This window comes from Euprymna scolopes, chromosome 12 (assembly GCF_053919585.1).
Source record: "Euprymna scolopes isolate OS-2025 chromosome 12, ASM5391958v1, whole genome shotgun sequence".
In the NCBI taxonomy this organism is placed as follows: Eukaryota; Metazoa; Mollusca; class Cephalopoda; order Sepiida; family Sepiolidae; genus Euprymna; species Euprymna scolopes.
The window spans coordinates 96,651,887-96,666,886 of NC_136493.1; positions in this window are offsets into that span (position 1 = coordinate 96,651,887).

Consider the following 15,000-nt stretch of genomic DNA (forward strand, 5'->3'; position numbering starts at 1 on the left):
CTGGGGACACTTTCCAGATCTGGGTCATGTAATCAGTGTGATTCTTGTAAATATTCATACTAGTTGACTTAATCGCTACTGACTTCGGCTTCCTAATGAGTAACAGAAGAGATGGGCCAGCCACCTTGTCCAAAGGAGGAGTAACTGATAGGGCCAAACAGATCGACTTGTTGCTCATCTACATCAGGGCCCCCTTTTACCAACCAAAAACAGGGCGATGTTGTTTTCAGCGACGAAATCTGGGACGGAATTTATGGAGTTGGATCAGGTGAGACAATACTTAGTAGTCCATTGTAATGTGCACCGAGCAGACACTTTCAATTTATGACACATAAAATGAAGACGAAATAGATAATAATATACATTTATAATAATACTTTCTGGGAGACCCGACGTTTCCCGGGATTGAATTATGATCAACGAATTTTTCACACTTCAATATTTTTATTAACATTGAAGTCTGTGAAATCATCCATTTTTCAATCAAATCGATTGATTGTCTGCTCCAGTCGGTGCATCGAGAGAAAGCTTCACGTGCCTCCCCGCTGTGGCTCAGTCCACAATACATTGTAGTCTATATTGCACTGTAGAGAACTTACGTTTGATTTTATAAATTATTTTTATAATGGCTTGAATTAAAGTTAAGTATCATGCTTAAATGGTGATATAAATAGAAACATTTATTTCGAACTCGCCTCTGTCATATCAAAGAACCTAATGTGGATTTTATATGCCTGCTTGTGTGGTGAGAATGGCTTAAATTCAAGTTTAAAATCAAATTGTCAATTATTATGGTGCAATTGTGCTTTAGACAGAAACATTTATTTCGAACGCCCCTCTGTCATATCAAAGAACCTGCTGTTGATTTTATATGTCGTGCTTTTCAGCTTGTGTGGTAATAAAACTTCTCAAATGCACTTGTGATGTTAGGCTGTGTAAGGCGTTAACCTTGGTCCAAATAGTCGGCCCAGTCGTTTTCGACTAAATTGGGAACGAACTCACACACAGAGTTCTTTTTACATAACAGTAGAGATAGAGATACAATCTTTACGTGCACCATCATCATCGTCATATCGTACGAACCCAAAGATATTATTGTTGGCATTGGTTCTTCCGATCATTTTCTAGGTATAATTCTTTCTAGAAGGACGTGTTGAAATAACTTCAGTTGCCGCTTTTTCCTTTCCAAAAATATAAATTCGTTCTTGTAACAGTTGCTTCCTAGTAGTGCTTAAACAAAATGTCAGTTGACTCCATTTCCTTCCTTCTCCCCTTCTCCCACTTCTCACGCCGTTTTTGTCAATTTTTCCCCTCGTATGACCTGTAAACATGTGACTCTGATTTGGTATAAAAGATCGGTAAATTTTCATGGCGTCTCTCTTTCAGATCCCACCTTAAGGTAAGTTCGTTATTGTTGTCGTTTTTACGTACAGCCACACAAGGCACAAACACGTGGGCGCTTGCTTCTTTGCTGACTATCACAAGACGTCGGGTACTTATGGGAGGGGCTACGAGAAGCTTGCCAACATCCTAAGTAAAAGCGATTTTTATGGAACGAACTGGATTCAAACTTGAAACATCCAGGTCGTCAGTCCGTGTTGTTAATCACATGACCATTGTCATCTGCAATTATGTTCAGTTTCAAAAATGCAAAGTTTCCACAGTAGTCAACAGAGTCCTTTCAACTAATCCTCCCAAATCACGTTATGCAATGTTTCAGTAATATTTGAACGTTGTTTTCTCGCAACATTCTTATTGGAAGTTCCCTATACATTTTCATAGATATCAATGTATGGGGTGTCCCCAGACTAGTCATATATTATCTCCTTCGGTTTTAGACGAAGCCCCTTCTGTTACAGCAAACGAAATGGGAGGTGATTGTGACTAAGTGGTTAAGGACACGGATCAACAACTGGGTGTGCAAAGTTCGAACCTACTGCGTGTTATCGAAACACTTTAACTTGGGATGTTGGCAAACATCAAGCGATCCTTCCTGTAAGTGCTCAATGTATTTCTAGAAAGGATTCTTACTAGAAAGATATGAGAGAAACGAATGCTACTAATATAATTATGTGATCCATACAAAATGAGTGATTACACAAAAGAAATGAAAAAAAAAACAAGAATAAAAAGATAATGTAAGAACGAGCGACTGAAAATAAAAAAACTGGAAAAAAATTTCCAAAGGGAGAGAAAAAAAGAAAAACAGAAAAATGAATAAAACAAAGAAGACCAAAGGTAAAGTGAGAAGTGATGGATAAATGAAGAAGAAAAAGAACAAAACTCAATTAAAATAAATAAATAAAAAATTAATTTAAAAAATGTAAGAAAGTTAGGTGTCCCATGCCGCTACAAAGCCACCATTCGCCCATGCATGGAGTATTGTTGCCACATCTGAGATTGAGAATCTACCACTAATCTCTCCCTCTTAGACAGTGTTCAGAAAAAGTTCCTCGAATCTAATTGGTCTTGCACTATCAGTCAAGCTACAGCCTCTGTCACGTCGCCTCACTGTCATATCATTGTGTCTATTTTACAAGTATTTTATTAGAATGTGCTTTGATTAACTCGTATCACTTGTGCGCCTTCGACATAAATATTCCTACTAACTCGAAAAACAGCAAAATCTCACCGCTTCTATTGCGTCCCTAGATGCCGGAACGTCTTCTATTTTTATAGTTATTTCCTTTGGACTGTTAGACTTTGGAATTTCCTCTCAGTTTCCTACTGTTCTGACTGTACTGACATGCAAAAGTTTAAATGTAATGTGAACTGACATGTCGCTACTCAACTTCCTATAATCCCCGTAGACATTATCCTAAATGCTAGACTTTTACGCCCAAGAGCAATATGCCTTGTTTGGAGTAGAAAGAAGTAAAATTAAAATAAATAAATAAATAAATAAATAAAATAACGGAAACAAAGTAAGAATACTAGATTAACGGAGTCTCTTCTAAGAAGGGATTCGTGCTAAGTGGTCGGATGTAGGGGTAATGGGAGAAAAGTAAACGAGATGAAAAGAAAGATTAAAAATCTGCGAAAGGGGGGGGGGACCGAGCGACTCTAACAACCAGGGTAATGAAGAGAGTGAAGATCGAGTAGATATTAGGTGGACGATGGCGATGGGGAAGGTGGTCGATGGGGAAGGCGGTCGATGGGGAAGACGGTTGATGGTGTGGGGGAGGGGGAAATCTTCCGATCGACCAATAAATCTGTCGAGGAAAAGAAGGGCTGATATTGTTGGAGAGCAGCGAGAGTCCAGTAAGATAAACAGAAATGACGAGAAAATGGATGTAATCAGCAAACATACTTTACAAGGGAAACTTAAAGAAAAAATTAATTTAAAAGCAATAAATAGTGAAGAATTCAAACTGACCTAAAATGTATACAAGAATATATATATATATAAGCACTAGTATATTCAAGTAAAAAATTATATATATTTTTTTACATAGGCCTCACCACTTATCAAGGTCAAGAGGCCACTCGAGGATAAGGGTTATAGAGTGTACAGTAGAAATTGGACAATATAGTAATCGTAAATAAATGGGAATTCGGTAAATTTGTTAACAAGTGGAACGGCTAATTAAGAACTTGTTTACGTTAGACTTGAAGACAAGCATATTGTAGTCAACTGGAAAGCAGGAAAACGTAAGACAATTCCACAGGCGTGCAGTTCTAAGAAAGAAGCTTTGTTCATGGAATTTATGTTTAGGTTTAGGCACAGATAAAGAGTGGGGAGGATTATTAATAGTGTTTACAGCTAAACGAGTGTTTATTGTGAAAGTTTGGCGAGGGAGGACCATAGACTGAAGTTCAGTCGAACACTTTCCATGAAAATAACGATACAGCGGAGACAAACTCGCAACATCTCTTCTGTGAGATAGAGGTTGCAGGGAAGAGAAAAGGACATCTCCTACGAGGCTACGAAGTCTATTTTGAACTCTATCAAGGTAGAACAAGTCCTTTTTAGCAGCTCCTGGCTAGATGATATATATATATATATATATATATATATATATATATATATATATATATATATATATATATATTTTTACTTGTATATACTAGTGTTTCATTCTTAGGAAACGTAATAATCAGTGTAGGAATTGATAATTACTGATGGTCGAATATTCAAACCTACTCATAAAGTCATCTTTGAAACTGTACTTTGTTCAACAACCTTTTGCGCCAAAATTTACATTACGTTAAATATGATAGCTTATTATAACGCTCTTGAAAAGGATCCATCCAAATTAAAGGCTCATAATAATATTCCTATAAACTAGTGGGATCTTTGGAAATTCCACATCGGACTCTTTCATATGTAATATATTGATGTAGGCATTCTGTGGATGCTCAGCGTAAATGGAGACCCTCATGGTATTATTGCAGCTCTTTTGTTAAAACTGCAAATGTATTTATCCAAGCTCGTAAAATACGCTTAAATATGATAAAGTTGTGATTTCAAAGATAAAAAAAAAAATGATATTCATATGACTTGTGTGCATCAGCTTGAATTGAAACCAAAACCAAAATTCATAAGGATATATATATATATATATTTAATTATTTCCACAGCCCAAAGAACACTATATATATATATATATATATATATATATATAGTAATTTATAAAATATATATGGCGATTAAGCTACACTGAATATTCGGCGTTTCATCCACTCTAGGATTCCTCAGGCGTATGCGCGAATTCTGTGATTGTTTATCGTTTTTATATGGTCCTCTTCTATTGAGGATTTAGTTAGCCATTCAGCTTTCTAGTATCCACCACGCCCCTTCCTATCAGCCAATGGGCATGCATTTTATCGGACAAAGGATCTGTTTTAAAACTAGGTTAGTATTTGTTGTTGTTTTTTTGTTAGTTTATATATAAATATATATATATGTGTACATACATATACATACATATATATATATATACATACATATCTTAGACTTGAGTTCCTTAAGCTATAATCGAAACGAAATTAAAACTTATGAAGAATTATTTATTATAAGAAATGGAAGGTCATAACAATTAAACGACAGTCACTCGATAGAAAAAAACATGTAAGCGTGACACACAAAATAACACATACGCTATCGTATTAACATATAGATAAATATTACATAAAAACGATAAACAACCACAGAATTCGCGCATAAGCCTGAGGAATCCTAGAGTGGATGAAACGCCGAATATTCAGTGTAGCTTAATCGCCATATATATTTTATAAATTACTAACTAGCTCTACCTATGTATTGAGCACTTTTGAAGTAAATACTTAAAGTTTACGCATAAATCTATACTTTCGTATATTAATTTTATGTGAGTAAATGAAGTAGTTATATATATATATATATATATATATATATATATATATATATATATATATAACTACTTCATTTACTATTACTAGTAGGGATATATATATATATATATATATATATATATATATATATATATATATATATATATATATATATATATATCCCTACTTGTGAGATATCGGTTTGGGGTTAGCAGCTGGTTGGATGACCGCGTCCATTGTCGAGATGAAGTAGGTCCATTCCACAGCCTGATTTCGTCGCGGTGTGCTTGATCTGTGTTGGTTAATAGAATGTCTTGTGTACGTGGCGTTTGATTAGTTTCCAAAGTGTTTGCCTCGCATGCAAGAGGCTCGGATTCAAAATTCCGGGTGCGGATATGTCTGACTGATGAGCCCAAATAAGGGCGAAACTTGAGTCTTAGTCTTCCGAAACTCGAGTCTTAGACTTGAGTTCCTTCAGCTGTAATCAAAACGAAATTAAAACTTATGAAGAATTATTTATTATAAGAAATGGAAGGTCATAACTATCAAACGACAGTCAGTCGATAGAAAAAAACATGTAAGCGTGACACACAAAATAACACATACGCTATCGTATTAACATATAGATAAATATTACTTATATTTACCTACAGACACCAGTGTTTTATGCTTGCCATATCATCAGTCTAGGAAGGGATCTTTACTGCTGCTCGTTGTTTCGAAGCAGTTACAATTATATATAACAAACAAGGAGACCCGATGTTGCCGAGGATTGAATGATGATCAACGAATGTTTCACACCCGCATATATTTATTGTCATCGAAATCAGTTAAATCGACCAATTTTCGATCAAATCAATTGATTGCCTGCTCTAGTTGGGGACCCTTCACAGTGAGCCGAGAGGGAGCTTCACATGCCTCACTGCAATGACTTAGTCCACAATACATTGTAGTCTGCATAGAACTGTAGAGAACATACTGTTAATTTTATAAAATTATTTTTATATATAATGGATTTTATTAAAGTTTAAATTACAAAAAATAAGTATCATGCTTCAATTGTGCTCCAAGCAAAAACATTTATTTCGAACGCGCCCCTGTCATATCAAAGAACCTAATGTTTATTTTATATAGCTTGCCTTACTTGATTGAATTTAAGTTTAAAATTAAAAAGTCAAGTATCATGGTTTAGTTTTGCTTTAAACAAAAACATTCATTTCGAACTCGCCCCTGTCATATCAAAGTACCTACAAGAGATTTCATATGGCGGGCCTTTCAGCCTGTGTAGTAATAAAACTTTTGAAATGCACCTGTGTTATACGTACTTATCGAAAACTTTCCGATATCTACGAGAACTGCTAGCTACATAAAGTACCTTCGTGTGAAATTTCATTAAAATCGCCAGACGTTTTCGAGTCAATAAGGAACGAACCCACAGACAGACACAAAGTTCCTTTTGTGTAATAGTAGAGAATATATATATATATATATATATATATATATATATACATATATATATTGTTACATATTTTATCATCATTCTGCATACATATATATGTGTGTGTGTGTGTGTGTGTGTGTGTGTGTGTGTGTGTGTGTGTGTGTATACAGATGTATCAATGTAAATATATACTTGTGTGTTCATTTTTCAAACTCGATTTTATCTACCATCTTTATTGTTTAATACGAACACAGAATTACTAACAGATTTTTTTAATCTGGGCTTTACAGTTACTGTTTTCCCGAAATATCATCTGAATAGAATAAAATAAATATCATTTGAATAGAATAAAAACCAATTTTACATTTCCGGTCATCAATTTATATTTTCGGATATTTTGGCTTTTTTCTAGACAAACACAGGAAATGAATCTAAATTAAGTCAGGAAAAGAAATTCAAAACCTTGTTTAAATAATGCAAAACAATGTTCACTTTGTTTTCTCGTGTTGATGGAAGTCTGCTTCTTTTTGTTGTGTGTGTGTGTGTGTGTGTGTGTGTGTGTGTGTGTGTGTGTGTGTGTGTGTGTGTGTGTGTGTGTGTGTGTGTGTGTGTCTTTCTACACACACACACACACACATATATATATATATATATATATATATAAAGATAGAATAACAAAAAGAAAAATACATAGACATAGTGAAAGGCAGAACTATAACTACGTGTATAGCACTTGACTAAATAAAATATATATGCTGTTGTATTGCGTCTGGTTTACATACAAACACACATACGCACATATATATGCATATAGATATATGTATTTATGCATATGCATTTATATATATATATATATACATATATATATATATATATATATATATATATATATATATATTTTTAGATAAGTACCTGTAATTATTACCTAAAGATAACAGTCTTTCCGGCCTTTAATGTAGTTGATGCTAATGACTGCAAGTCAATGGATTCGTAACCAGTTTTAAAGTCACCTTTGAATCTGCATATATATATATATATATATATATATATATATATATATATATATATATATATATATATATATATATATTAATAACTGTATAACTTCATTCAAAGTTCAAAATATTTATTTTTCTTACTAATTTCTTCGAGCATTTAAAAAATGTCGGTACATTTTTATAGGCCTGTTACTTTATGAGGAAACAATCGCATTATTATTATGTCAATATCGAATCTTTTCATGCGCGTCCTCTTCAGAAAAAATAGAAAAGTTTTTGCTTAGATAGAATTAGGTATGATAACTTTATGTCGGAAAAAATGGAATCTCATATAAGATTCAGCATTCGTGTTTACCTCGGCCGCCATCCGTGAATTAAATAAATAAATAGCAATAAATTTTGGACTAGAAAAGACACCTCCAATAACTTTGATGTCCTAATGGTTGTCAGATTGCTACACCAAGAATTAAGAATTTACAGTCTTTTCAACAATTAAATAAAACTCTTACAAAAAAAACTTCTAATTTTCTAAACCTTCCATACATAATCGTACAGCCCCTACCATAAGCCCAATTTAAATATTTTCTATGATCACAAGTTTTCTAATCACCCTAATTCTGTTATAAAATCCGTGGTACCTTCTATTTCTAGAAGAATTTCTTCAAGCTCCGCAGACAAAAAAACATTCAGCAACAATTACCAGCCGATTAACATTCGTAATTGCCCATAATATTACTATATTTCAGAAAGCAATCTACAATAATCATTACAAGCTAAACCCTTGCAACCGTCCTAGAAAAAGAAAAATATATGGTTTAACCCCCCTCCTTCAACTCAAATGTCAAAACAAATATACCAAAAGAGTTTTTTAATATTGCAGAAAATTCTTTTAAGCAATCACATAGATATACAATACCATACCATATTCAATAAAACACATAAGATATTTAATAAAAAAAAAATCTATTAAGAATTCCTACTCTACAATGCCTAACCTAGCACAAACGATAATAGCATCTAATGGCAAAAACTTAAATTAGCTCAGACCACCCTCTTCCCCTTAATACCAAAAACTTACTGCAATTGTAACAATGAGCAAGACTGTCCACCCAAAAACGATTGTATGGGATGTCATATATTCATGTACTGTTACTGAGTTACCTCGAAAAATCCCTGCAATAGTTGCAAATAATCCTCTCATGACAGAAATTCCCCATCTATCTATTACTCAAAATACAACTCCAATTGTTGAATCAACCGACCCTCCGATCGTTTCACCCACCAATAACAACGTCACAACCAACAACACAAATCATAATTGATAAATATGGTAACAATAGCAACAATAATAATAGCAATAACATTAATGACAACCTGCCTCATTTTCTCAAGACAATTATAATACTCAAATCTCACTCCTGAAAATATAGATCGAAATAACCTTATACAAATTGAGTCTACTATTGCTAATTATAACAAGCCCGAATTAAACCTTAATCAAAACCCAAATCTTAACAGAAATCTACATACCATTACCACCACACGAACGCCAGGTAAAATATACACTTATATTCGCGCTACTTCAACTTTAATAAAGGTAGCATATCTAACCATAATTCTTTCTTTAATAATGAAATCACTGATAATAACCAGGGAACTTCCCTAACCATTTTAATTAAAAAAAACTTAAATCTAAAATCATCTCTTTCTCTATAAATTGAGCTATTCTTAAAAACACAAGTCTTACACTCCAATTTCTAAGTCCTGTCATCTCTGCGTATCTGAAGCTATAAGTATAATTATTTCCCCATAACGTATCAACTTAATTACTCCAAGAACGAACTTATTCTCAATGTAAACGTAAGAAAATTTCAAATATAAATAATACTAATAATAACATAAATACACAGACACACATATAGACAGCGAATATATACGCAAGCTACTCATATATATGAAGGTATATATATATATATATATATATATATATATATGTATGTATATGTATATATATATATGTGTGTGTGTGTGTGCATTATTATAAATGGATTATTTTCGTATTCAGTGCAGTATAATCATACAAACAAGCAAAAATAGTTAAATTTATTAAATAATAAACTGCAAATTCAAGCACAATTAAACAGAGGTTTCTATAATGTGTTGCTATTAATAAGTAAACTCCTATTAAAAAAAAACATAATTTAATTTTAGATATAGATTAACTCTCTCACACCATAGAAAACACCTCCTATAATAATCAATACATATAATCAGTCGATAAATTACGTAACAAAAATATACTCATTTCATTTCAGTTACATATTCATATTTGAATTATAATGGACATATTTTTTCTAAAAATACTATGAATTGCATCATATCTTTTTTAAATATATTAACGGCTAAATGTCGTTATAAAACACTTACTCTTTTTCACAACGCTAAGATACCCTTTTTTAATTTTTAACGACTTTTTTCGTATCTGAAATGAAACAAGGTCATAGATTTTATTACACTAAAAATATATTTTTACATATTTGTAGTTTTGTTTTGTTTTCTTAATTTCACTCATCCAGAAGTCTCGCAATATAGACGGAAGGTTGGTGAACACATAACTTGGTTTGGTCCTTTTTATCTCTGTCTATCTCTCTGGCTCTCTATCTCTATATATATCTCTTTCTCTCTCTCTCGCTCTCTCTCTCTCTCTCTCTATATATATATATATATATATATATATATATATATATATATATATGAATTCACAAATTTTTCAAGTTTACAAATTGAATAATAAATTTAAAGTAAGTACAAATATTAATGTTAATATTAAAATTCCTATGAAAATACTAACCAGATGAAATCGCTCAAAGTTCGAGAAATAGCATAAATATAAACAATTTAGTATAAACTCTGCGAAGTAGGAATTTCAACAATTCATTAACAGACATGGAATACAAAAATTATAAAAATTCAAAAACATTTTGTAATTTTCAGTCATTAAAATTTTTTTTTTTAATTTTAATTTTAAAGAAATTTTTCTTTATTCCATGGAGCTTCAAAAAATGGCTTTTATCCTCAGATGTAAATTCCTTACCAAAATGATATTAATAGGCAGGCTATAAATATTGCTAGTTAGTATATACATTGAAAACTACGCAAGAATCATATTTGCATGAAAGCTGATAATAATGCAAAAATGTATGGGTTAAATATATGAGTTTAAATGATATTCTAAAGTTCAGCTTTCTTGCATAATATATAGTTTCCAATTTATGTGCTAACTAGCAAAATTTATAGCCTGCCTATTAATATCATTTTACTAACTAATTTTCGTAGAGGATAAGAGCCATTCCCTGAAACTCCATGAAATATGGAGAAATTTCTTTTAAATTTTTACAAGGTTTGGAAATTAAAAAATTTGTTGTATTTTTGCGGACTAGTAAATTTTTGCAATTTCTAATTTGCAGAGTTTATACTGAATATATATATATATATATATATATATATATATATATATATATATATATATTAGCATGGGCACCCGGCGTTGCCTGGGTTGACATGAAGTCCCGTTTGAAACACGCCTGCTATACTAATCATTTTCATCATGGGTAACGTTGATACCTCCACAATAATTTAAAAATAAAAGAACGGATAAAAACATGTAAATGTAATCGCCCCCAAAAAGAAGTATCTGATACCCTCTTCACCAGATATTTCGGCAGAAGGGATCACTGTCCTAAGAAATCTCACGCTTTTTTGAACTTAAACAAAAATGTTTTTAAACATTAATGCGTGCGTTTATTTTTTATTTTGGTAAATGTGTAGCTTAGCGACGTAAATTATTTGCCAGACAAAAATTATAAAAACTATTTATTTTTATATAAAACACATTGTTAGATTCAAAGGCTGAAATAAAACCAGAAAGAAATTTCATTTTTATTATTTTTTTATCATTTTTATTATTCGAGGCTGCTATATTTCTTTTAAAATGTGTCCTTTCTCAGGTTTGGCAGATTTAAGCTTTTTAAACTGTTTCATGAACTATGTTTTTGGCCGCCATATTTTTTTTTGTAATGAAAGAGCGTAAAAAAGACTAAATTTGGCATTAAAAAGCCAATCTGTCAAACCTATAAAAGGACAAATTTTAAACGTGTAAGGCGTGCACATTAAGTCTAATAAAAAAAATGATAAAAAACGTAAAAATGATTTTTTTTTTTCATTTCAACCTTTGGGTCTAATAATGTTTTATATAAACATAAATAGTTTTTATAATTTTTTTTCTCTGTCAAATAATTTACGCTGATAAACTACACATTTACCTTTATTTTTTGTAAGGTCTCTTTTTTTACTGGCTTTTTTTTTTGTAAATAAAGGAAAATTGCTTTTTTTAGGGGTGGGCTTTTCGATTTTCTTTTTATTTGTCGTTTTATGTTTCTAATGTAATCCCCCCCACCAAAAAATAATGAATTTGTCATGTTTTGGGGTTTGTTTTGTTTATTAAATTGTTAGGTGAAAGTAGAGAATGGTCTCATAAAAAATAACTAAATTTATCGTTATTTTATGTTTCCAATTGTATTTGTCAGATTTTGCCTTCCCCCTCAATTGCCAAACTTGAAAAAATGCTAGAGGTGACATGTCTCGTTGAACGCTTGGTGGCCAAAAGGTGGTTGCTAATTTTACGTTAAATTTATATAGAAAAGTGATCCCCCACACTAACATGTTATTTTATTTTAATTTTTTTTCAAACTTTCTTCTCTCATAATATTTATAAACGCTGTTTATACGTATTAGGCTGAAAAAGGTAGACCTCCATTTTTTTAGGGGTTAAACGCCGCTGGGTCACATCATATAAAGTTACCTTTTTAATTAGAAAATTAAGTTTGTAATCGATTAAATTAACGCGAAAGACAGAAAAAAAGTGTAAATTGTGGAATTTAGAGGAGGAGATCTTCATTTTTGTAGGTATTAAACGACGCTCCGTTTAAGGAACAAATCTTTTCAGTTTTTTTTCGTAAGTGTTTTTTTTTTAATATTAAAAAAAACAATAAAGCCAAGTATTTTTCTATCTACACGGAATTATTTTTCCAGCTAGAAACTTAATGAAATTACCAAATGATATTTGGTGAACGCTTGTTTTTTTATGGATAGCATCTAATATTAATTCCAAAAGAAATTAAATATATTATCAATATAATTGTTGTTTAAAATATATTAAATAACAATTTTAAATAGAATACTTAACATAAATCTCTCGCTGAAAACATTGACTAAGATACCGCTATTTAGTAAAATCGATGCTTCTTAATGTCATATGCAAATAAGGTGATCTCTTAATTCTATATTTTTGCAAGTATCATATAGAAATAAATGAAAGATTAAAATAAGATACGTTTTGTATATATTAATATAATTTTGAGCAAACAAACAAACAGAAATACGAATTTATATATATATATATATATATATATATATATATATATATATACGGCTACTTCATTTGATCACATAAATTAATATACGAAAGTATAATTTCATGCGTAAATTTGCAGTATTTACTTCAACAGTGCTAAATACATATGTAGAGCTGGGTATTAAGTTATACAAATACATATGGAAATTAAGCTACATAGAATATTCCGCGTTTCATTCTCGTGAGAATTCGTAACCCTGACTAATTCTCACGAGAATTAAACGCGGAATATTCTGTGTAGCTTAATTGCCATATATATATATATATATATATATATATATATATATATATATATATATAAAGCTCTGTGTGTGTGTGTGTGTGTGTGTGTGTGTGTGTGTGGTCACTAATAGGCTCCTATATGGTTGACTATTTTAAAAAACTGATTACATATAAGGATAGAAGATGTATCGAGACACAGGAATTGGCATGTTTGATCTGGCAGAACGGTGGTTCATTAAAATTGTGGGGTCTGTGTTCGCGCCTGGTCCACAAAGTATGGAAATAAAACATTTATAAAATCAAAAAAAAAAGACGTTTACAAGGGTTTTTGATATCGATGTACATAAGAATACTTTGATAAGTATGTTTTAACTTAAATAAAATTGTGGGATCTGAGTTCGCGCCTGGCCTCCATAGAATGGAAATAGGCACAATCTTTAATAAAGACCTTTCATATCTATCCGCGTAAGTATACTTTGATAATTATGTTTCAGTTTGAAGAAATATGGTATAATGAAATCATGGGGTGTTCGTTCGCACTTGACATCCATAGAATGGAAATATGTCACAAAGTTTAACAAGGTTTTTTTTTTAATATAGATCCACAGATTATTGTGATAAGTGTTTCAGTGTGAACAGGTATGGTATAATAAATTATGGGGTTTATCTATTTTATTTTTACTTTCATCATATTTTGCTTTGGTTTTGGTACCCCCAAATTCGAAGCTATCTCTTTACAATCCTTCCTTTTCATAACCTATCATACTTTCATAAATCAGAGTCCATTTTCTGTAGGCTGTTTTTGAACTCAGTCAACGACGGGTACTTTTGCTAGTATATATATATATATATATATATATATATATATATATATATATATATATATATATATAATAGCGTAGAGTGTTTTGTTTTGTTTTTGTTTGTTTGTTTTTTTTTGTATTTTTTTCCATTTTTCGAATTGTCATTCTTATGGCTCGGTCGAATTTGTTTAGGAAAGTTCCGTTATCGTTAGTTAGCAGTTGTTAATTTCGTGCAGTAAATCATAAATCTGATCTCATTATTATTTACTGGAGATATATATATATCGATGTATTATATTCCTTAGTATCTTTTCATCTGATTTCATGTTGTGGTGTAGCGTGTTGTGATAGAACATATTGATGGGGCCGGGATTGTTAACTTGGTTATTATTAGTTTAGTCTACGTTTATAACTATTACTTTATTTTGTTTAGCGGCTATAGAAATAGGGAATCGGTAATTAATTAAGAACTGTTTGATGCTTTTTAATTCGCTGTAGAATATTTTTTTATTTGATGAGATCAATTTGGCTCCATTATTTATAATTGCGGTTTAGTATCAGTGTGGACATTCAATTTTGAAGTTTAAGGTAAAGAAATTGGTTGCAATAGTCTTTTTATACAGAGAACTAAGCTTGAAATTCGACCGAGACATAAGAATGATGATTCGAAAAATGGAAAAGTTCAAAAGAGATGAATAAGCAAAACACTTCGTGCTATTTAACAATATATATATATATATATATATATAT